This window comes from Schistocerca cancellata, chromosome 4 (genome assembly GCF_023864275.1).
Source record: "Schistocerca cancellata isolate TAMUIC-IGC-003103 chromosome 4, iqSchCanc2.1, whole genome shotgun sequence".
Lineage (NCBI taxonomy): Eukaryota > Metazoa > Arthropoda > Insecta > Orthoptera > Acrididae > Schistocerca > Schistocerca cancellata.
Window position 1 is genome coordinate 151,826,763 of NC_064629.1, and position 25,318 is coordinate 151,852,080.

At 45.7% G+C, this 25,318-nt stretch overlaps 2 pseudogenes; one reads left to right on the forward strand and one right to left on the reverse strand.

The window, feature by feature from the left end:
- Window positions 1–20,994: 20,994 nt before the first annotated feature.
- LOC126185937 (5S ribosomal RNA) lies at window positions 20,995–21,112 on the forward strand (annotated as a pseudogene).
- Window positions 21,113–24,051: 2,939 nt separating this feature from the next.
- On the reverse strand, window positions 24,052–24,169 carry LOC126185720 (5S ribosomal RNA; annotated as a pseudogene).
- Between the last annotated feature and the right edge of the window lie 1,149 nt (window positions 24,170–25,318).

A 25,318-nucleotide genomic window follows, 5' to 3' on the forward strand; every position in this document is an offset into this window, starting at 1 on the left:
ACAACAGGCTAAAAGGAAGTAAACCCAAATCCTCTGAACAGGCCTCGGAAGACCTAGCAGTACTGATCGACCGCCGTGTCATCCTCAACCCGTTGGAGAGACGTGGGCTTAGCACGCCGCTCCCGGGCAGTTGTCGGTTTTTGTGAGCTGGATCTGCTACTCCTCATTCTAGTAGCTCCTCAGTTGCCCGCACAAGGGCGATTGCCCACATCGCACGGCAGACGCGGGCAGTCCCCCCCCCCCCCCCCTTTTTGAAGTGTTAGGCACACACTATCGTACTTAACTTCGATGATCTGACGAGAGCCAGTGTATTCAACACGGCAAGGCCGTTGGCTAGACCACAGGCTATAATAGTATTATCGTCGCAGGTCTGAGTAAATCTTGCCAGTCAAACATTTTCGAGACAGCAATTAACATCTGTCTGTGAAAAGTTTTTGTGGTCATACTACAATGGAGCGCCAAAAAAACTGGTACAGGCATGAGTATGCAAATACACACATATGTAAACAGGCAGAATATGGCGCTGCGGTCGGCAACGCCTATATATGGTAACAAGTATCTGGCGCAGTTGTTGGATCGGTTACTGCTGATATAATGACAGGTTATCAAGATTTAAGAGAGATGGCTCTAAGCACTATGGGACTTAACATCTGAGGTCATCAGACCCCTAGAACTTAGAATTACTTAAACGTAACTAACTTAAGGACATCACACACGTCCATGACCGAGGCAGGATTCGAACCAAGATTTAAGTCAGTTTGAACGTGGTGTTATAGTTGGCGCACGAGCGATGGGACACAGCAACTACGAGGTAGCAATAAAGTGGGGATTTTCCCGTACGACAATTTCACGTGTATACCGTGAATATCAGGAATCCGATAAAACATAAAATCCCCGACATCGCTGTGGTCGGAAAAAGATCCAGCAAGAACGGGACCAACGACGACTGAAGAGAATCGTTCAACGTGACAGATGTGCAACCCTTCCGCAAATTGCTGCAGGTTTTAAGTGTCAACGTGCGAACCATTCAACGAAACATTATCGATATGGGCTTTCGGAGCCGAAAGCCCACTCGTGTAATCTTGATGACTGCACGACAGAAAGCTTTACACCTCGTCTGGGCTTTCAATACCGACATTGGACTCTTGATGACTGAAAACATGTTGCCTGGTTGGACGAGTCTCGTTTCAAATTGTATAGAGCGGATGGACGTGTACGGGTATGGAGACAACCTTATGAATCCATGGAGCATGAATGTCAGCAGGCGATTGTTCAAGCTGGTGGAGGTTCTGTAGTGGTGTGGAGTGTGTGCAGTTGGAGTGATATGGGACCCCTGATACGTATAGATACGACTCCGACAAGTGACACGTACGTAAGCATCCTGTCTGATCTCCTGCATCCATTCATGTCCATTGCGCATTCCGACGGACTTGGGCAATTCCAGGAGGACAATGCGAGACCCACACGTCCAGAATTGCTACAGAGTGGCTCCATGAACACTCTTCTGAGTTTAAATACTTCGGATGGTAACCAAAGTCTCCAGGTATGAACATTATTGAGCATATCTGGGATGCCTTGCAATATGCTGTTCAGAAGAGATCTCCACCCCTTTGTATTCCTACGTATTTATGGATAGCCCTGCAGGATTCATGGTGTCAGTTCCCTCCAGCACTAATTCAGACATTAGTCGAGTCCACGACACGTCATGTTGCGGGATTTCTGCGTGCTCGCGGGGGCCCTACACGATATTAGCCAGGTATACCAGTTTCTTTGGCTCTTCATTGTAAATAGCTATCAATGCGACTGACATCGAGTGTCCTAGCTGACGGATCTTGAAGTGCTGTTCAAGGGAAAATACTGCTCCTCAACTTCCGTTTATATTTCTAGATTTAAATTCATCAACAAAGAACCAGTTAGAATCCAAATATTCTAGAATGATCCCTTGGACTGCAAATTTAATCACTGTAGTCATAAGCAAACTCGTTCATACTGAAGAGCTGCTGTATGAGCAGCTAGTCTCTAAGTGTATGTATCCAAGTTCGTATTTATAGATTTATAGGACAGGAGTTTCCGTAAGTTGAAGGGCTGGAGTACAATACCCTCTGGATCCGATGTCTGCTGGAGATCATATAGCCTCCAGGTCGCTATGGTGGCGCAAACAGGAACTGAAACGGAAAAAAATGCAGTTACCGCCTATAGGTTCTACTTATTCATCTAGCAGTCGCTCTATTGAGAAGGAAAGTAGAAGAAAACTGGGTGTAGAGGTGAGTCCACCGAAATTAATAGTGGTACTGTGTACGATCGCTTTCTCTTGAAACTGTTTGCCCCATAAACGACAGCACTGCCTGCGATGCAGCCGTTAGCAGGCCTATCTGCCCTCGCCTCTACCCACGGCTTATTTATGAAAATCGAATCGATTTTAGTTTATGGAAACTGATAACACACACTACTTCGGAGAGAATGTAAACACGGCTATCTCACATTACCGCGTGGCGGTGCATCTAAAACCGCTTTGCTTGCGGGAGAAGGGGAAGATATAATGTGCGCTATCTTCCATGATGTTATATCTGAAGACCGGCTAAACTCCGAAATTTACATCGCATATCATCCCCTCAGTGTGTAATAATAATAATAATAATAATAATACCTAAAAGAGTAACGGCAAAAGTATTTCCGTTTGCATCGTTTTGATAAGTCACACATTTTCCGCCTTGGTTGCTATGTTTGCAGGACACCTGACGTCTGAAAACTTTCATCCTTAGAAAGAATGAATAAAATAAACACGAACTCGAAGAACGTGTATAACAGTGTATAGGCATTAAACGATCGAGCCTATAGAGAGACAATGCACACAAAGGGCCAGCGAGCACCTTTCTTGTCCGGTTGAAAGATACGTGTCACACCACACTCTCTCAGCAAAGATCCCTTAACTCTTTGAGTCCCAACAATATAAATGAATTCAATTATAAACGTTTTCACAGAATTGACTTTTATTATCATAGCAAGCAACGAATACAAGAAGGAATTGGCAAAAACTAACAATCAGTTGTTTTGAGGATATTGATTTACTTTGGAACCTGTGAAACATACAGCTTTCAACCACCCTCCATTTCATGGGATATATTTGAAATTAATTTTATATTTTTCCTAGACATAAACCCGCATTTCGAAACCTCCATGAGCTCACACTGCCGAAAACAACTTATAGTCCTAAATAACAAGCAAAACTGGGCCTAAAATTTCATAAATTTTGTATCAAAACTGTACACTATCCCTTTGGTTTCATTACGAAACCCCTCATAAAAGCACTAGTACGAACTCTGATTTACGCTACAGTATCTTCACATATACACTCCTGGCAATTGAAATAAGAACACCGTGAATTCATTGTCCCAGGAAGGGGAAACTTTATTGACACATTCCTGGGGTCAGATACATCACATGATCACACTGACAGAACCACAGGCACATAGACACAGGCAACAGAGCATGCACAATGTCGGCACTAGTACAGCGTATATCCACCTTTCGCAGCAATGCAGGCTACTATTCTCCCATGGAGACGATCGTAGAGATGCTGGATGTAGTCCAGTGGAACGGCTTGCCATGCCATTTCCATCTGGCGCCTCAGTTGGACCAGCGTTCGTGCTGGACGTGCAGACCGCGTGAGACGACGCTTCATCCAGTCCCAAACATGCTCAATGGGGGAGAGATCCGGAGATCTTGCTGGTCAGGGTAGTTGACTTACACCTTCTAGAGCACGTTGGGTGGCACGGGATACATGCGGACGTGCATTGTCCTGTTGGAACAGCAAGTTCCCTTGCCGGTCTAGGAATGGTAGAACGATGGGTTCGATGACGGTTTGGATGTACCGTGCACTATTCAGTGTCCCCTCGACGATCACCAGTGGTGTACGGCCAGTGTAGGAGATCGCTCCCCACACCATGATACCGGGTGTTGGCCCTGTGTGCCTCGGTCGTATGCAGTCCTGATTGTGGCGCTCACCTGCACGGCGCCAAACACGCATACGACCATCATTGGCACCAAGGCAGAAGCGACTCTCATCGCTGAAGACGACACGTCTCCATTCGTCCCTCCATTCACGCCTGTCGCGACACCAGACACCACTGGAGGCGGGCTGCACGATGTTGGGGCATGAGCGGAAGACGGCCTAACGGTGTGCGGGACCGTAGCCCAGCTTCATGGAGACGGTTGCGAATGGTCCTCGCCGATATCCCAGGAGCAACAGTGTCCCTAATTTGCTGGGAAGTGTCGGTGCGGTCCCCTACGGCACTGCGTAGGATCCTACGGTCTTGGCGTGCATCCGTGCGTCGCTGCGGTCCGGTCCCAGGTCGACGGGCACGTGCACCTTCCGCCGACCACTGGCGACAACATCGATGTACTGTGGAGACCTCACGCCCCACGTGTTGAGCAATTCGGCGGTACGTCCACCCGGCCTCCCGCATGCCCACTATACGCCCTCGCTCAAAGTCCGTCAGCTGCACATACGGTTCACGTCCACGCTGTCGCGGCATGCTACCAGTGTTCAAGACTGCGATGGAGCTCCGTATGCCACGGCAAACTGGCTGACACTGACGGCGGTGGTGCACAAATGCTGCGCAGCTAGCGCCATTCGACGGCCAACACCGCGGTTCCTGGTTTGTCCGCTGTGCCGTGCGTGTGATCATTGCTTGTACAGCCCTCTCGCAGTGTCCGGAGCAAGTATGGTGGGTCTGACACACCGGTGTCAATGTGTTCTTTTTTCCATTTCCAGGAGTGTACTTACCTTCACTGTCAGTGATATCCTCAATATGGTCACTATAAAAAACCGCATGTCAGAAACTCCCACGATTACGTAGCACAATCTACGTGCTTACTGTTGCTTTGAACGCTGAAGTGATTGCGACAATAAATTACATTCGTAGCAGTACCTCACTGTATGACTAGAGATATCTTTCAGTAGGATCAGTGGTATCATGCGAAAGGACTGGTACCTCATTCGAATGAAGGGTAGAGCCACGGGTCGTAACACATCTGAAATGTAACGTCCAGTGTTCAAAGTGCAGTCAATGCGAACAAGAGGTGCCGAGACGTGTAACCAATGGCACCCCATACCATCACGCCGGGTGATACGCCAGTATGGCGATGACGAAAACACGCTTTCAATGTGTGTTCAACGCGATGTCGCCAAACACGGAAGCGACCGTCATGATGCTGTAAGCAGAACCTCGATTCATCCGAAAAAATGACGTTTTGCCATTCGTGCACCCAGGTTCGTCGTTGAGTACACCATCGCAGGCGCTCCTATCTGTGATGCAGCGTCAAGGGTAACCGCAGCTACGGTCTCCGAGCTGATAGTCCATGCTGCTGCAAACGTCGTCGAACTGTTCGTGCAGATGGTTGTTGTCTTGCAAACGTCCCCATCTTTTGACTCAGGGATCGAGACGTGGCTGCACGACCTGTACAGCCAGGTGGATAAGATGCCTGTCATCTCGACTGCTAGTGATACGAGGCCGTTGGGTCCAGGATGGCGTTCCGTATTACCCTCCTGAACCCACCGATTCCATATTCTGCTAACAGTCATTGGATCTTGACCAACGCGAGCAACAATGTCGCGATTAGATAAACCACAACCGCGATAGGCTTCAATCCGACCTTTATCAAAGTCGGAAACGTGATGGTACGTATTTCTCCTCCTTACACGAGGCATCACAACAACGTTTCATCAGGCAGCGCCGGTCAGCTGCTGTTTGTGTATGAGAAATCGGTTGGAAACTTTCCTCATGTCAGCACGTTGTAGGTGTCGCCACTGGCGCCAACCTTGTGTGTATGCTCTGAAAAGCTAACCATTTTCATATCACAGCATCTTCTTCCTGTCGGTTAAATTTCGCGTCTGTAGCACGTCATCTTCGTGGTGTTGAAATTTTAACGGCCAGTAGTGTAGATTTGTACACAGTGTTGGCCGGTTGCAAGAGTACGGAAACGCGTGTGGAATTCTCTCTATGATTGTTCGACACCATCTTCCGCAGGTTGGACTGGTGGGACGTATGCATTTGAGACGACTTCCATTACATAAGACTGACAGAGGAGATCAAAGCTCGCTTTGTACAGTATTATCGCGAAATACAGGACAACAGAGTATCACAGATATCTTAAACGAGTTCGAATGGCAAACATTTTTAACATATTCTGTACTAAAATTTAGAGCTTCTGATTGCATCATGAGTGAATTTCGCACCATACTGAATTCTTGAAGTCAGAGCTCATTGTGAAGGTTGATTATTGTGTAATTTACCTGTTACGTAGCATAAAGTTCATTTCAGTCACCGGCAGTCTTATGTCCGATACGATCTGCACTAACGTTAGTGTAACCAGTATCTAATCAAAATTTGTGTGGAATTTTCAACTTACCATTCCGAAATAAGACATTCCATCTAACAGATGAACTCACTCCGTAATTAAAACTTCCCGGCTAAGAGGCCGTGGTGGAACATTAGAAATTCTTCCTCCAGACGTTTCGTTGCCAACTGCGGGCAACATCTTTCGAGGTGAGCCAAAGACTGGCTGCCAGGCCTTGGAGAACCCGTATATATAAGGCGAATAGAGGGCGCCACCACTCCTCGCGTACTGTCGACAGTGAAACGAACTCTGACTATCATTACTCTCGATCAAAGATAATCGACTGTCATGTCGCTGGTACAAAGGCGACCTCCATATCTCGTCTAACTATAAGCCACCTTCTTTCCTGTTAATATTATTATGGTGTTTATCAATCTCTATTGCTTCTCTGGAAGTACGTGCATAACAATGCGATGTCTTAACTAGCACGCTCGTTTCACTAAATTTTATTTCATGATCACCGTCTTCAAAACATGTTCCGCTACAGCCGATTTGTCGGTGTGTCCCAGACGGCAGTACCTTTTGTGCTCGGTTAGATGGGTATTAACACTTCTTTGCGTTGTTCCAATATAAACGTTCCCACAACAAATGGCTCTGAGCACTATAGGACTTAACTACTGTGGTCATCAGTCCCCTAGAACTTAGAACTACTTAAACCTAACTAACCTAAGGACATCACATACATCCATGCCCGAAGCAGGATCGAACCTGCGACCGTAGCGATCGCGCGGCTTCAGATTGTAGTGCCTAGAACCGCTCGGCCATTCCGGCTGGCTTTCCCACAACAACACGGAATTTTATACACTCCAGGAATTGCAAAAGGGTGTCTTGTATCTTTCGCCGATTCTTAAACATTCGCTAAACTTCTTGGTGGGTCTAAAGATTGTTTCAACTTGAAATTTGGCCAGAACTTTCACAATACGGTCCGTAATATTGTGGATAAATGGAATAAAAACTTTCTCAGCCGACGGTTGTTGTTGTAGCATGTTTTCAAATACTTTTACTCTGGGATGGAGTGATCGATTTGTGTTATTATCAGAGTACCCATTTTTCTTAAAAGCTGTTCGCAAATGATTTAATTCCTCTTGTAAATAAATTGGATCACAGATTCTAATAGCCCTGTCCACCAATGTTTTAATGACACCTCTCTGCTGCCTGGGATGATGGCGGTCGACTTTGTACCAACGATGTGACAGTTGACTGCCTTTGATCGAGAGTAATGACGTTAGTCAGAGATAGTTTCACTGTCGACAGCACGTGACGAGTTGTGGAGCTTTTTATACGCTCTATATAATCGGGGCCACCACGGCAATCGTTGACTCACCTCGGAAGATATTGCCCGCAGTTGGCAATGAAACGTCAGGAGTAAGAATTTCTACTGTTCCACCACGGCCTCTTAGCCCGGAAGTTTTAATTAATGAAGACACCAACCATGAAAGCCTACATGTTATGATGAGATGAACACAGTATTTAATAAATACTCAGAAGTGACCGTTTGTCATCTTCTAACATAGTATAGAGGGAAGACAGGGGATCACAGGTCATTCTGCGATTTCCGAGCCGTTAGGAACAAATGCAGAAAGACAAACTTCCAGTGAAGGAAGGTTGACTGCTTGGACCAGAACGAAACACTGCCACAGGGCACCTACGAGAGGCGCGGATTCTGAGAATATACAGGATGCTCGCAGAAGGAGACTCAAGAAACTAGCGGGTCTCAATAACACTCACGAATAATGCGATAAGCATAACATTGTTAAGAAGGGCACTAAGTGCCCGAAACCGGTCATGAAATTAAATTTCTTAGATGCAAATGGTTGCTTACTATTTCATTACAAAAATCCAAAGGTTCAGCTGGTTGTAGAACAGAAGTCAGTGTCTGAGCCCTTGAGGTAAGAGCTAACAGAAGCAGCAGTCACTAGAAGCACTGTAAAGTACGAACTTCGAGAGCAGCATTCCAAGTGGGAAGACCTGTCAGAGCTTATCCATGGCTGGCGATGAGCGACAGAGATTTGACGCCCAAACGACCTGACTGAGAACTCTGAATACAAAAATATGGGTTTTCAAAGAATTGTGACAGAGCGTTGTTTCTCGCTTCCTGTAGTCGGCCCATCAGTCCACCTGAACTTTACAGGCTTCGGCCAATCTGATGAGTGGCGCTTCTGGCCAACCACATTCAGATTCCTCCCCTTCTCCTGCTCGAGCAGTATGGAGGTCTCTTGCCGTGACATTAATAAGCTCCATGTTTGGCAGTAACAGCGTTCAGCAGAAAGCTAAACGTCACTTCCCTTCCCATTATAGCTAGCAACAAAAGTATTTTACGTCACATGACCCCGCCGTGCGACCTCTAGCGAGTGGAGACCGCTATTGCATCAGTCGAACCAGTGTAAACCCATTGACTTTGTGCTTGTCAGGGGCAAGTATCAAGCTTGCTGCCTCTGATAAGACGTATCTTTTGTGACCATCTTCTACTGCGGCGCCTTACAACAGCGTCTAGGTAGTGGATAGAGTCACTAGTAATTCTCTGAAGTGAAACTTCTCCCATGGAACAGCTATCTAGAGCGTCTGCAATTTGGAGGGCTCTAGCGTTACTCTTTACCTTCGGTAACCTGAACGCTAACACTTTGCCTGCTCTCTGCATTTTATGTCTGATTTCATATTTTCGGGTGCCTTGCTGACTTCCAACTGTCTTAAGCTTAACAATGTACGAGTCAATACGTCGTCAACATATGACACCTTGAAATGTTTATTGCTGAAGTTATTGGCAGTTTCGTAATCAAGATGAACAAAAGAAGTCGACAAAATATTATCGTTCATGGCACATCAGTTAAAGCGCAATTACTGGGGTAAGGATTAGTAACAATGGGATACTAACACGTGATTTCTGTTTCTAAACATTGTATTAGATCATATGATACGAGGTTTGATGTTGACCTGTAACATTAAATTAGCTTAGTTTCTCATTTCCAGCAAGTGAAATTGAAACAGATAATTTTGTCGACCTCTTTTCTCTCTAGATCAAACTAGCATGGTTTTTCAGAAATTCAGTGCCTGCTGCAGTTACCATAAACCATAAGTATAAAAAAAATTTTAAAATGAGAATAAAAATACGGAAGCTTCAGTATGGACTGATTATGGCGTTATGATGTTGTCGTATCCGTCAATGCATCATAGTGACGCTCAGTGTGTCGTGACTTGAAATGAAAAAGAAAATGTAATAATGAAGGCGGCTGAAGGCAGATATCAGTGATAAAATAGTCAGAAAGCGTACTCCAGTCGTGAAGTGGATTGCATTTAGAGCTCTCTAGCGATTTATTCTTTAGCAGTCGTCCGGTGGGTACAATATTTAGTACTTCCATTGTAAAACTGTGTAATAAAATAGAATGTAATCATGAGAAAACACGTGATCGAGGTACCTGACGTTGTTCATTACTTCACATTTTTGCTAAATTAAAGTTGAATAGTGGCATTGGCTACACTACTGTGCGATGCTTATGTATCCACACGACTGTCGTGAATCGGGCGAATGAACGGACAATTACAGAGTTTACGCAAATGGAAACATCTTTAGCTGTGTTATCTTAAATAAACTATGGGTGCGCTGCATTTATTGCCTATAAGCTTCCAAATGATTTTGTTCTCTCACAAGACCATGTATTTCAATTTTTAACCGTCTTATGTTTTACGTAGAAGCTATGGATTCATAATTTTCTGCACATTTCTACAACATTATTTTCAATTAGGTAATACTTTGGACCTATAAAAATCCTTTACATGTGACAATATGCCATACGTCGAAATTCGTTATTCTTAGCAACATGTACATGGAGTTTCCATGCAACTTGTTGACTTTTCCTTCTGCTGAAAATAGTAGAATAACTATTGATAAGTGCCGTATTTCGTATCCATTATTTATTTATTACTTATTCTCCTCTGTCGGTAACTGTCTGCCTGTTGTAAGATTTTTTTTTAAAAAAAACATGCGGTTGTGTTACTGCTTCTGCTCAGCTCCAGTTGCGCTGTTTCTTTAATCTTCTTATTTCCCTTCTTGGCTCAGAAAGCTTTGGGTTTCGGGCGGTTAAGAATGGATTTCGTATCCGCTTACTACTCTTTGTATCTCTCCTGTGATAACCTTAGCTTTCTCGTCAGCTTATTTTCAAGTTTCAGAGATTAAAGATAACGACATTCTTCCGCCATGAACATCTCGAGTTGTTTCTACTACGGATGCTTTCTTTATCGGATTGCAAATGTTTATGTTATTCACGTAACAAAGAGATCGTAAGTGATACCGTAAGCAAAATTAATCCTATATCTAGCTCCAGTTCCGACATGTATGCTACATAGGGCGCTGACGTAGCTATGTTCATACTTGAGGTCACTCTCGCTCTGTTTGCTGTCACAGTAATTGACTGTGTACACATCACAGAAGCTCTCCAATAACATTCTGTAGCTCGACAGCTCTACTGTCAGGAATGCTTGTCTACCGTGAGACATAATTAACTTTCGACTGTGTAAATAAGGTTACGCAAGAGATGTACGGTCAAGAGTACGCTCCTAAAATTTTTCTTTATTGGCTGCACTTGGCGGAGAATTAGTATTGGCAAGCCATTGTAGCATTGTACACTGATGTAAAGACCAGACGTTTGCCGTTGCTGCCCTTTACTGTTTTGGTATTCAAGTAAGAAACTGTTTTTGATAGGATCGAAAGTAACATACGCATCTCGTAATTCAAGCGGTTTTAACCAGCCCCTGTATTTTCATTTATTACGTTAGCTGTAAGTCATTTGGTATTGCTCCCTTGTCCACGCGGTAGCAGCTATCGCTTGGTAGGATCTAACGATACGTTTTTCAACTAGTCAACCTTAAGCTCTATTTAGGATTTAGTTTGTGTCCTCTGCATCGTCGTTGCAAGTAAACCTATGAATATACATCGAAGCGCCAAAGAAACAGGTATAGGCATGCGTATTCAAATACAGAGATATGGAAACAGGCAGAATACGGCGCTGCGGTCGGCAACGCATAGAGCATAAGACAACAAATGTTTGGCGCAGTTGTCATATCGGTTACTGCTGCAACAATGACAGGTTATCAAGGTTTAAGTCAGGTTGAAAGTGGTGTTACAGTCGGCGTACCAGCGATAGGACACAGCGTCTCCGAGGTAGCGATGAAATGGGAAGTTTCCCATACGACCATTTCACGAGTGTATCGTGAATATCAGGAATCCGGTAAAACATAAAACCTCCGACATTGCTGAGGTCGGAAAAAGATCGTGCAAGAACGGGACCAACGACGACTGAAGAGAATCGTTCAACGTGGCAGAAGTGAAACCCTTTCGCAAATTGCTGCAGATTTCAATGCTGGGCCATCACCAAGCTTTAGCGTGCGCACCATTCATCGATATGGGCTTTCGAAGCCGAAGGCACACTCGTGTACCCTTGACGACGACACGACACAAAGCTTTACGCCTAGCCTGAGACCGTCAACACCGGCATTGGACTTTTGATGACTGGAAACATGTTGCCTGGTCGGACGAGTCTCGTCTCAAATTGTATCGACTGGGTGGACGTGTACGGGCATGGAAACAACCTCATGAATCCATGGACCCTGCATGTCAGCAGGGGACTGTTCAAGCAGCTGGAGGCTCTGTAATGGTGTGGGGCGTGTGCAATTGGAATGATACTGGACGCCTGATACATCTAGACACGACTCTGACAGGTGACATGTACGTAAGCGCCCTCTCTGATCACCTGCATCCATTCATGTCCAATGTGGAGTCCGATGGACTTCGGCTATTCCAGCAGCACAATGAGACACCGTACACGTCCAGAAGTGCTACAGAGTGGCTCCAGGAACATTCTTCTGAGTTTAAAAACTTCCGCTGGCCACCAAACTCCCCAAACACGAACACTATTGAGCATATCACGGACGCCTTGCAACGTGCTGTTTAAAAGAGATCTCCACCACCTCATGCCCTTACTGATTTAAGGACAGCCCTGCAGGATTCATGGTGTCAGTTCCCTCCAGCACTGCTTCCCACATCAGTCGAGTCCATGCCTCGTCGTGTTGCGGTACTTATGCGCGCTCGCGGGGCCCTGCACGATATCAGGCAGGTGTACCAGTTTCTTTCGCTCTTCAGTGTATATCTAAATCTGCACCCATATTGATAATTACCTAGCATTTAAATAGTTTTATCTATGGACTTGTTTCTACTTTTGTGCCAGCCGCAGTGGCCAGGCGGTTCTAGGCGCTTCAGTCCGGAACCGCGCGGCTGCTACGGTCGCAGGTTCGAATCCTGCCTCGGGCATGGATGTGTGTGATGTCCTTAGGTTAGTTAGGTTTAAGTAGTTCTATGTTATAGGGGACTGATGTCGTCAGATGTTAAGTCCCATAGTGCTCAGAGCCATTTGAACCATTTTCTACTTTTGTGCTCCCCGATATGCAATTCTAATTGTGCTTGGTATTTATTCTTCTGCTATTTTGATGGAAAAAGGACCTATGAGATAAAAGCTCCTAGGCTACGTCGCGTAATTTCGTTAATTTGTTATACAGTAGTTCGTTTTTAACATAACTTTATTCAGGATTTTAATTTATATTGCCTTCCATCTGCTGCTTCCTTTGATCTACGGATCCATTTATACTATGTGAGACCATTTGCACCTTGAATTTCTCTTCTGTTTTTATTTATTTGTGTGTTATGATAAAGTCCCTGACTTTACGTCCTTAGTTACCTGCACATAATTTTAACTTATTGTATTTCAGCTTTGGCACATTTTTACTAAGAAATCGTTAGCTAAAATATCGTACGTTTTCCAGACTCTTGATTTTAAGACGATGTGGTTCGTTATTTAGAAAAGTTTCTAAACAATATTCTTAAAAATAACGCTTCATAACTCACGACGAACTAGCGCCATCTACCGTTGTCAACGCACACTTACCTCAGGCGTGATGTGATTCGGCGTTCAATACCGTGTAATTGGGCGTAGGCTGTAGAACGACGCTTCCAGCACGTTTACAATTTGACAGACTGTACATGCCTGATCCTGCTTCGAATTCACTATATCCCGGATAGGTAATTATTTCGCATATTTTTCCGGTTTTTCATCCTTCATTATATGGACCATAACTTCCATGAAAACGCCCGTTTGCAGGTTTTGCTATTTTCATTTATTCCCTTTATTTTAATGTTATCGGATGTTACGCTTTTAATACATGATGAAACCACATATTTGCCTGGACTATTTTTCTTGCACGTGGCGAGGGCAATTTATTTTTGTGGAAGTTTTATCATCGATCGCCATAACTTGCTTATCAACATTTATCGTTAAGTTCAATTTTTAATTTCCCTAATTTCGTTCAATTCCGAGGTAGGATCAGGCCTTTCTGATTCGACTGTATTTTAATGTAGGCCAAACTGAAGATCCCTTGACATCGGCGAAACTCGTGTCATTGATGAATAAATAAAAAGTAATTTCGACGTATCAACCGTGACTGTTTTCTTCTCCTCATTTCGGGCAAGAGTACCCACCACTGCTTCGGTCTATTCAGAAATGCCTACTGCCGGGCGGTAACAGCAGAGAAGGCACCAGAAGCATTTGACGTACCAGGAATGTGCCCATACAATCCGTACCCGCGCCGTGTGAGTATCGTATCACGCAATATGACCAATGTACGCAACGACCGCAATCTCGCCTGCATAGCCACAACAGTCGGTACAGCTTAACTGCGTTGCCTCAACATTAGAGCACTGAATTGGGCTTGTACCTCTTAGCGACGACACAGGTCACTGCGCCGACTTGCATTGTTAAAACGCCACTGGTTGCAAAGGGCGTGTGAATACCGTCTGCAGGGAGAGGAGAGGCAATATGTGTTGTTCTCAACGTGACATACTTTGATGGTCACATACGTTTTAGTTGCTACCGAGACGGGCCAAGTCTGGTAGCCACATACCACAAAACTGGTCCGCAGCTCTAGTGGTTAGCGTTACTGCCTCTGGATCACGGGGTCCCTGGTTCGCTTCCCGGCCGGGTTGGGGATTTTCTCTGCCCGGGGACTGGGTGTTTGTGTTGTCATCATCATTATCAGTAGTGACAGTGGCTAGAATGGACTGTGTAAAAAAATTGGACTGTGTAGAAATTGGGACCTTTTACGGGAGCTGATAACCGCGCAGTTGAGCGCCCCACAAACCAAACATCATCATCATTCCAGACAACTGCAAAGGGTAATGTTTGATCCGGAAACCGATTTCTAGTCCTACGTATTGAAGGCAATTTGAACAGCAACCGCTTCTTCAGTGAAGTATAAGAACCCGACTTACTGCCCTCGAAACGCAGCACACCTCATTTCAGTTGGACAATGGCCTGGCACATAAGCCGAGGGTTGTGCCGCCCCTGTTCCAAGGATGGTGGGTACCACTGTTTCCCTGGCCGGCGGCCGATCGATGTGGCGCAGTGGTGAAGTGTCGGAGGCTCGTTCGGAAACATGTCGGATCAAATCACCATCTGGCTTAAGGCAAATGACGTGATGTGATGCCATAAGGGCATAGTCTACATTCTATCCATCCGATATTGCAGTGCCTGTGTTATTCCGAATTACGATGCAATGTTCCCTCTGGCATGCATGCGTTATACAGCTGATGGTTGACCATATTCGCAATACATTTCATTCACTTCTTTCCATCCCCATGCAAGCAAACCGCGAGCAACAAGATCGTCTAATGCCATATCAAGGCAGTATACTGATTCATTCTGAAGAATTTCGGGGCTACTTTTTGCAGTCATAAATCTTGTACAGCTCTGTAATCTTAATCATTTTTATTGGCATGTATCACGTCAGACCGAATGGTTTAGAGACTGGATTCATAAATAATAGAGAAAAGTTAAGATGGTGGTTTTAATGCTTCAGGTGTTCTATATTGAAGTCACGCTGGTACATTCTGTTGCTGTGTGTTTCCATTTCATGATTAATGTGACTTGAAGAGAAGTAATAAAATGAGCTCTAACACGGAAAGTAAGCGTTTCCGGACACATGTCCACATAAAATATTATCTTTCTTTGTGTGTGAGGAATGTTTCCTGAAAGTTTGGCCGTACCTTTTTGTAACACCCTGTATACAGAAGTGCCAAAGAAACTGGTATAGGCGTGCGTATTGACATATAGAGATATATGGACAGAGAGAATAAGGCGCTGCGATCGGCAACGCATATATAAGACAACAAGTGTCTGGCGCTGTTATTAGATTGGTTACTTCTGCTACACTGAAGAGACAAAGAAACTGTTATATCGTGCAGGTCCCCGCAAGCAACCACAAGTACCGCAACACGACGCGGCATGGACTCCACTAATGTCTGAAGTAAAGCTGTAGGGAACTGAGACCATGAACCCTGCAAGGTTGTCCATAAATCCGCAAGAGCACGAGGGGGTGGAGATCTCTTCTGAACAGCACGCTTCAAGGCATCCCAGATGTGCTCATTAATGTTCATGACTGGGCAGCTTGGTGACCAGCGGAGGTGTTTAAACACAGAGAGTATTCCTGGAGTCACTCTGTAGCAATCCTGGACGTGTGGGGTGCCGCACGTCCTGCTGGAATAGCCCAAGTCCGTCGGAACGCACATTGGGCATGAATGGCTGCAGGTGATCAGACAGGATACTTAAGTACGTGTCACCTGTCAGAGTCGTATCTAGACGTATCAGGGGTCCCATATCACTCCAACTGCGCGCGCCCCACACCATTACAGAGCCTGCGCAAGCTTGAACAGGCTCCTGCTGACCCGCAGGCTCCATGGATTCATGAGGCTGTCTCCATACCCGTACACGTCCATCCGCTCGATACAATTTCAAACGGGACTCGTCCGACCAGGCAACATGTTTCCAATCATCAACAGACTAAATTCGTTGTTGATGGGCCCAGGCGAGGCGTAAAGCTTTGTGTCGTGCAGCATCAAGAGTACACGAGTGGGCTTTGGGCTCCGAAAGCCAATATCGATGATGTTTCGTTGAATGTTTCGCACGCTGACACTTGGTGATGGCCCAAAATTTAAATCTGCAGCAATTTGCGGAAGGGTTCCAGTTCAGTCATGTTGAACGATTCTCTGCAGTTGTCGTTGGTCCCGTTCTTGCAGGATCTTTTTTCGACCGCAGCGCAGTCGCAGATTTGATGTTTTACCGGATACCTCTTATTTACGGTACACTCGTCAAATGGTAATACGGGAAAATCCGCACTCCATCGTTACCTCTGAGATGCTGTGTCCTCGCTCGTGCGCCGACTATAACACCACGTTCAAACTCACTTAAATCTTGGTAACCTGCCAATTTAACAGCAGTAACCGATCTAACAACTGCGCCAGACACTTGTTGTATTATATAGGCGTTGCCGACCGCAGCCACGTATCCTGCATGTTTCCATATATCTGTATTTGAATACGCACGTCTGTACCAGTTTCTTTGGCGCATCAGTGTACAATGACAGGTTATCAAGGTTTAAATGAGTTTGAGTTTGAACGTGGGGTTAAAGTCGGAGCACGAGCGACGGTGCATAGCGTCTCCGAGGTAGTGCTGAAGTGAGAACTTCCCCGTTCGACCATTTCACGAGTGTACTGTGAATATCAGGAAACCTGTAAAACATAAAATCTCCGACATTGCTGCGACCGGAAAAAGATCCTGCAAGAACGGGGCCAATGACGACTGCAGAGAATCATTCAAAGTGACAGAAGTGGAACCCTTCCGCAAATTACTGCAGATTTAAATACTGGGTCATCAACAAGTGTCAGCGTGCGAACTATTCAACGAAACATCACCAATATGGGCTTTCGGAGCCCAAGGTCCACTCGTGTACTTTTGATGCTGCACAACACAAAGTTTTACGCCTCGCCTGTGCCCATGAACAACGAAATTAGTCTGTTGATGACTGGAAATATGTTGTCTGGTCGGACGAGTCTCGTTTCATATTTTATCGAGCGGATGGAAGTGTACGGGTACGGAAACAACCTCATGAATCCAAGGACTCTGTATGTCAGCAGGGGACTATTCAAGCTCGTGGAGGCTGTGTAATGGTGTGGGGTGTGTACAGTTAGAGTGGTATGGAACCACTGCTACGTCTAGATACGATTCTGACAAGTGACACGTACGTAAGCATCCTGTCTGATCACCTGCATCCATTCATGTCCATTGTGCATTCCGACGGATTCGGGCAATTCCAGTAGAAAAATACATCCTACACGTCCAGAATTGCTACAGCGTGGCTCCAGAAATACTCTTCTGAGTTTAAACACTTCGGCTGGCCACCAAACTCTCCAGATATGAACATCACTGTGCGTATCAGGGATGCCTTGCAACGTGCTGTTCAGAAGAAATCTCTACCTCCTCGTACTCTTACGTATTTATTAACATCCCTGCAGGATTAATGGTGTCAGATTACTCCAGCGCTACTTCAGACATTCGTCAAGTCCATGTCACGTCATGTTGCGGCACTTCTGCGTGCTCGCGGAGGCCCTGAGTGATATTAGTCAGATGTATCAGTTTCTTTGGCTCTTAAGTGTAATACCTGCATGTACAGGAGTGGAACCACGAGAGGAAGAGTGGACTAAGATTGTGGCATTATCCAGTGTATATAACATTTATTTTCAATTATTTATTTCTCAATCGGCTGCAGAAACCACCATTTTATTTATTTTGTTTTGACGTATCAGTGCCTTTCGCATGAAACATCCGATGCTACTGCAACAGACTTGTAGTGTTACGCTGAAGTACTCTGCATCGACAGCAGGGGCGAAGATATTGTCGCGTGACTGTAGGAAATTTTTTCGATAGTGATCGTATTAAGGACATGATTGACAATGAAAGTAAGTATATCATAAGTTATTATAACTTAAATTTCAGTTGGTACTGCTGCTGTTATGAGAGGTTTCGAAATGAAACGATTGGGGCAATATGTACCCTTGATACAAATTTATTAAATTTTAGGCTCTTTCTTGTTTATTATTTAGGATTATAGAGTGATCATCCAGAACATTATGACCACCTGCCTAATAGCCGGTATGTCCACCTTTGCCATGGGTAACAGCGGTGACACTTCGTGGCATGGAAACCATGAGGCCTTGTGTCATGGGGCATTATCTTGTTGAAAAATGCTCCTGACCAGCCATGGGGCAGATGGGGTTGCGTTTGAAGATCACTTTTGTATCTTTTTCTTGAACAACTTGAAAAGCACGGCCTCTAACGAAACGTATCTCAGTATGTAATCAAACTACATTAAATTTCATACAAAGAAGCTCCTGTTCTGAAAATCTCGGGCACCGCGCATGCACTGTAGCTTAGGTGGTTTTTGTAGGCCAATTTGTGGTAGTTTCCCGACTAGATGGATCACAAGTGACCTATATCAAATTGTTCGTCTAGAATTTCTCTGCAACACTGTGGTACGTTGTAAACAATTATTGTTTACAACCTGTATAAGTAATAGATATGCACCTGATGTTGACAGGCATTGCCTAAACTCTTCGTTTTAAATTAAATATTGACAGTTAACGTGACTGAAGCAGCAAACGCAGACCTCACCTAGATCCACATAATATGAATACATTTAAATAAACTATTGAGACGATTACCTAAGGGAAGGTGGGTAGATGATATTAGAAAACATGAAGGAGCAGCATAGATATATGCACATAAAGAACGTAACGCACTGAAAAGTCAAGAGGTGACCTTTATCCAGCTGTGGCCATTACCAGTGGGAAAGAACGTTTATGGACATGCACCTCGTGTTTTATATCATTGTGTCATATAAGATCCTTATTTTACAAGGATGGTTATCATTTTTACATCGTGTCTTCCTCCACACCTCAAACTAGTTTCCAAATCCAAAACAAAAATTAAAAAATACATATAAATGGGAACATTACTAAACAGTAAACAGTTAAAACATATTTCAGGCTTGCAGCCGGTCGTCGTTTACTTCATCCCACGACGTTTCGGCTGAGCATCTGCGAGTCATCTACAGGTGACTGACAGGTGCCCAGTCGAAATATCGTGTGGTGAATTAAACGACGACCTCCTGCAAGCTCGAAAATTGTTCGAACATTAAGTTCACGGGGAAAATTTCAAAATTCACAAATAGTAAACTACCATTCTGGGTATGACACATTGGTAGATGATATCTGTAGTTTTTTGCACACATGTGTCCTTGCTGATACACACTTGCATTTCAGTCGATTCTGTTGCGTCCCATAACGTTCACTCTTAACACCCTTACTTTTTGTTGTGTATACCACGCATATATTCAACAGAAGCAATACAAGTTGGCAAATTTGTTTTGTTTGTAGATGATACAAACATTGTAATAAAAAGCAATAAAATACATTTACTGAAAGATCGGTTACTGACATTTTCACGAGCACTAACTGTTCCTAGCCAATCCTTTGTAACCGAATTACAATATGACAACCATCACACAGAAAAGGTTAATACTGTTATATCCTTGTGATTAAAACTTGATAATTAATTCAATAGTAGGATCATATCACAGAACTACTGAAGCGCCTAAACAAATCTTTATTTGCAATTCAGACCTTCTTAGTCATAAATAATACCAAAATAAAAAATCTAGCTTACTTCTCTTATTTTGGTTCCATAATGTCATACCGAATCATTTCTGGGGATAACTCATAAAGCCAGGCTATAGTTGTATGCATATGTGTATGTATGTATGTATTGAACTGGGGACCTAGAAACGACAGACAGGCTTCGTCCCCGCCATAGCCCTCAGTGGTACACAACCCCACAACAAGCTACAGCAGTCCGATCTCGCAACCGCCGCCCCACACCGAACCCAGGGTTATTGTGCGCTTCGGCATCCAGTGGACTCTCCCAGGGAACGTCTCATTCCAGACGAGTGTTACCCCAGTGTTTGCGTGGTACAGTGATTATGGTGCACGCGTACGTGGAGACAATGTTTGCGCAGCAATCGCAGACATAGTGTAACTGAGGCGGGAGCAGGGGAACCAGTCCACATTCGCCGAGGCAGATGGAAAACCGCCTTAAAAACCATTCACAGGCTGGTCGGCACACCGGACCTCGACGCTAATTAGCCGGGCTATTCGTGTCTGGGACCGACACGCCTTCCCGCTCGGAAGGAGTGCTATAGACTGCACGGCTAGCCGGCCGGGCAAGCTATAGTTAGTTGAGTCCAATAGCGAGTAGCAAGAATTATTTGTCTTTGAATTCAAGAACGCTCTGTAGTGACCTGTTCAAGGAACTGGGGATACTAGCTACTACTTTCCAATTTATTTATTCTCTAATGACATTTGTGGCAAATAATATATTACTTTTTCGACTCAACAGTTCAGTTCAGCTCGTGGAATCAGTACTAGAAATAAGAATAATCTTCTCAAAAATGTAAACCCACTTAGTTTCGTCCAGAAAGGTGTTCATTGTTCAGAAACATATATTTTCTTTAACTTTCATGAAGCCATAAAATCTTCAACAACTAATAAAATTCAGTTAAGAGGAGTCTAAAGGATTAATTGGTAGCCAGCTCCTCTTACTCGACTGATGACTTTCCTAGTAGAACGGTCAGGTGTGCATATATTGTTAATACTATCAAACACTGGCCAACGGCCTTGCCGCAGAGCTAACACAGGTTCCCGTCAGATCACCGAAGTTAAGCGCTGTCGGGCTGGGCTGGCACTTGGATGGGTGACTATCAGGTCTACCGAGTGCTGTTGGCAAGCGGGGTGCACTCAGCCCTTGTGAGGCAAACTGAGGAGCTACTTGACTAAAAAGTAGCGGCTCCGGTCTCGGAAACTGACATACGGCCGGGAGAGCGGTCTGCTGACCACATGCCCCTCCATATCCGCATCCAGTGACGCCTGTGGGCTGAGGGTGACACGGCGGCCGGTCATTACCATAGGGCCTTCATGGCCTGTTCGGGACGAGATTAGTTTTAGGTTATCAAACACAGTGAATATTATATAAAATCTGACCTCAGTACATCTTCAGTGCAGTAATAGGATCAAATTAAGTAAGTGTTGTAAACTGATTAATTGATGACGCGTGGCCACGATTGCCTAAAAAACCACGAGGACCGTTTCACTTGGAACCTACGGAAGGTACATCAGCATATCTTTATTTCTTTGTAAATATGTATTGTGTATTCCTGGTTTGTGACATGTTCAACATCCCTGAGGATCTCCTCACTGTGGATGTACGGAACAAAAAGTTGATGCAATCATTTGACCTATGTACACTAATAGTCGCTTGTATTGTTCCAGTTGTGCTGCAGCACTTCGACGTGCAGCTTTACTACAACAAAAACGTGTGGCTGGGGAACACGGCTGTGCTGCGCTGCACCATCCCGAGCTTCGTGCGGGAGTTCATATCAGTCACCTCCTGGCTCAAGGACTCCGCCTTCAACATTTATCCCTCTCTCAAAGGGGGTAAGTACACATTAACATTTGTCTACTCCACATAAATGTTCGTAAATTGGTAAAATAAATTCACTGTCTGATCAGAATTGTCTAATTATTAGTGAGCATTAATACGATGTGTGTCCATCTTTCGCGTTTAAAACGAATATACACTCCTGGAAATTGAAATAAGAACACCGTGAATTCATTGTCCCAGGAAGGGGAAACTTTATTGACACATTCCTGGGGTCAGATACATCACATGATCACACTGACAGAACCACAGGCACATAGACACAGGCAACAGAGCATGCACAATGTCGGCACTAGTACAGTGTATATCCACCTTTCGCAGCAATGCAGGCTGCTATTCTCCCATGGAGACGATCGTAGAGATGCTGGATGTAGTCCTGTGGAACGGCTTGCCATGCCATTTCCACCTGGCGCCTCAGTTGGACCAGCGTTCGTGCTGGACGTGCAGACCGCGTGAGACGACGCTTCATCCAGTCCCAAACATGCTCAATGGGGGACAGATCCGGAGATCTTGCTGGCCAGGGTAGTTGATGTACACCTTCTAGAGCACGTTGGGTGGCACGGGATACATGCGGACGTGCATTGTCCTGTTGGAACAGCAAGTTCCCTTGCCGGTCTAGGAATGGTAGAACGATGGGTTCGATGACGGTTTGGATGTACCGTGCACTATTCAGTGTCCCCTCGACGATCACCAGTGGTGTACGGCCAGTGTAGGAGATCGCTCCCCACACCATGATGCCGGGTGTTGGCCCTGTGTGCCTCGGTCGTATGCAGTCCTGATTGTGGCGCTCACCTGCACGGCGCCAAACACGCATACGACCATCATTGGCACCAAGGCAGAAGCGACTCTCATCGCTGAAGACGACACGTTTCCATTCGTCCCTCCATTCACGCCTGTCGCGACACCACTGGAGGCGGGCTGCACGATGTTGGGGCGTGAGCGGAAGACGGCCTAACGGTGTACGGGACCGTAGCCCAGCTTCATGGAGACGGTTGCGAATGGTCCTCGCCGATACCCCAGGAGCAACAGTGTCCCTAATTTGCTGGGAAGTGGCGGTGCGGTCCCCTACAGCACTGCGTAGGATCCTACGGTCTTGGCGTGCATCCGTGCGTCGCTGCGGTCCGGTCCCAGGTCGACGGGCACGTGCACCTTCCGCCGACCACTGGCGACAACATCGATGTACTGTTGAGACCTCACGCCCCACGTGTTGAGCAATTCGGCGGTAAGTCCACCCGGCCTCCCGCATGCCCACTATACGCCCTCGCTCAAAGTCCGTCAACTGCACATACGGTTCACGTCCACGCTGTCGCGGCATTCTACCAGTGTTAAAGACTGCGATGGAGCTCCGTATGCCACGGCAAACTGGCTGACACTGACGGCGGCGGTGCACAAATGCTGCGCAGCTAGCGCCATTCGACGGCCAACACCGCGGTTCCTGGTGTGTCCGCTGTGCCGTGCGTGTGATCATTGCTTGTACAGCCCTTTCGCAGTGTCCGGAGCAAGTATGGTGGGTCTGACACACCGGTGTCAATGTGTTCTTTTTTCCATTTCCAGGAGTGTAACTCTGTTAGCGCCATTTACACTGAGGTGTCTGAAGCACTGTGGAGGGATGGCAGCCCATTCTTGCTCAAGAGCCGACACCAAAAAAGGTAGTGATGGAAACTGGGATCTGCGGCAAAGTTGATGTTCAGACTTGTATCAAAGGTGCTCCATTGGGTCCATTCAGGACCCTGAGCAGGCCAGTCCATTTTAGGAACGTTAATGTCTACAAAGTATTGCCTCAAATGGTTCAAATGGCTCTGAGCACTATGGGACTTAACTTCTGAGGTCATCAGTCCCCTAGAACTTAGAACTACTTAAACCTAAGACATTACAAACATCCATGCCCGAGGCAGGATTCGAACCTGCGACCGTAGCGGTCGCGCGGCTCCAGACTGTAGCGCATAGAACCGCTCGGCCACTCCGGGCGGCAGTATTGCATCACAGATGATGCTTTATGACAGAGTGTATTGTCATAAAAAACGCTCTCTTCCTCCCGAACAGGCCATGAACGCCCAACGGGACCGACCGGCCCCGTGTCATCCTCAGCCCACAGGCGTCACTGGATGCGGATATGGAGAGACGTGTGGTCAGCACATCGCTCTCCCGCAGTTTCTGAGACCGGATCCGCTACTTCTCAGTCAAGTAGCTCCTCAGTTTGTCTCACAAGGGCTGAGTGCACCCCGCTTGCCAACAGTGCTCGGCAGACCGGATGGTCACCCATCCAAGTGCTAGCCCAGCCCGACAGCGCTTTACTTCGGTGATCTGACGGGAACCGGTGTTACCACTGCGACAAGGCCGTTGGCACGTGTATTGCCACGCTGATACAATCAATCATCTACATCTACATACATACTCCGCAATCCACCATACGGTGCGTGGCGGAGGGTACCTCCTACCACAACTGGCATCTTCTCTCCCTGTTCCACTCCCAAACAAAACCAGGGAAAAATGACTGCCTATATGCCTCTGTACGAGCCCTCATCTCTCTTATCTTATCTTTGTGGTCTTTCCGCGAAATGTAAGTTGGCAGCAGTAAAATTGTATTGCAGTCAGCATCAAATGCTGGTTCTCTAAATTTCCTCAGTAGCGATTCACGAAAAGAGCGCCTCCTTTCCTCTATAGACTCCCACCCGAGTTCCTGAAGCATTTCCGTAACACTCGCGTGATGATCAAACCTACCAGTAACAAATCTAGCAGCCAGCCTCTGAATTGCTTCTATGTCTACCCTTCATCCATGGTTCGCAAGATATCATGTGAAAAAAGGGCGAGTTGCGTTTCGCAGGAGCGATGCTTTCTAAAGCCGTGCTGATGCATGGACAGCAAATTTTCTGTCTCATGGAAATTCATTATATTCGAACTGAGATTATTTCGAGAATCCTGCAACAAACCGATGTTAAGGATATTGGTCTGCAATTTTGAGAATCCGTCCTCCTACCCTTCTTATATACAGGCGTCACCTGCGCTTTTTTCCAGTCGCTCGGGACTTTACGTTGGGCAAGAGATTCGCGATAGATGCAAGCTAAGTAAGGAGCCAATGCAGTAGAGTACTCTCTGTAAAACCGAATTGGAATCCCATCAGGACCTGGCGATTTATTTATTTTCAACCCATTCAGCTGCTTCACAACCCCAGGGATGTCTATCACTATGTCCTCCATACGGGAAACTGTACGAGACTCAAACGGCGGTATGTTTGTACGATCATCCTGCGTGAAAGATTTCTCAAATGCTAAATTTAAAATTTCAGCTTTCGTTTTCCTGTCTTCCGTTGCCAGGCCAGACAGATCAGTGAGTGACTGGACGGAGGCCTTCGACTCGCTTACCGATTTTACGTAAGACCAGAATTTCCTTGGGTTTTCAGCAAGATCTTTTGCTAAGGTATAACGGTGGTAGTGGTTGAATGCTTCGCGCATCGCTCGTTTTACGGCAGCACGAATCTCTACTAACTTTTGCCT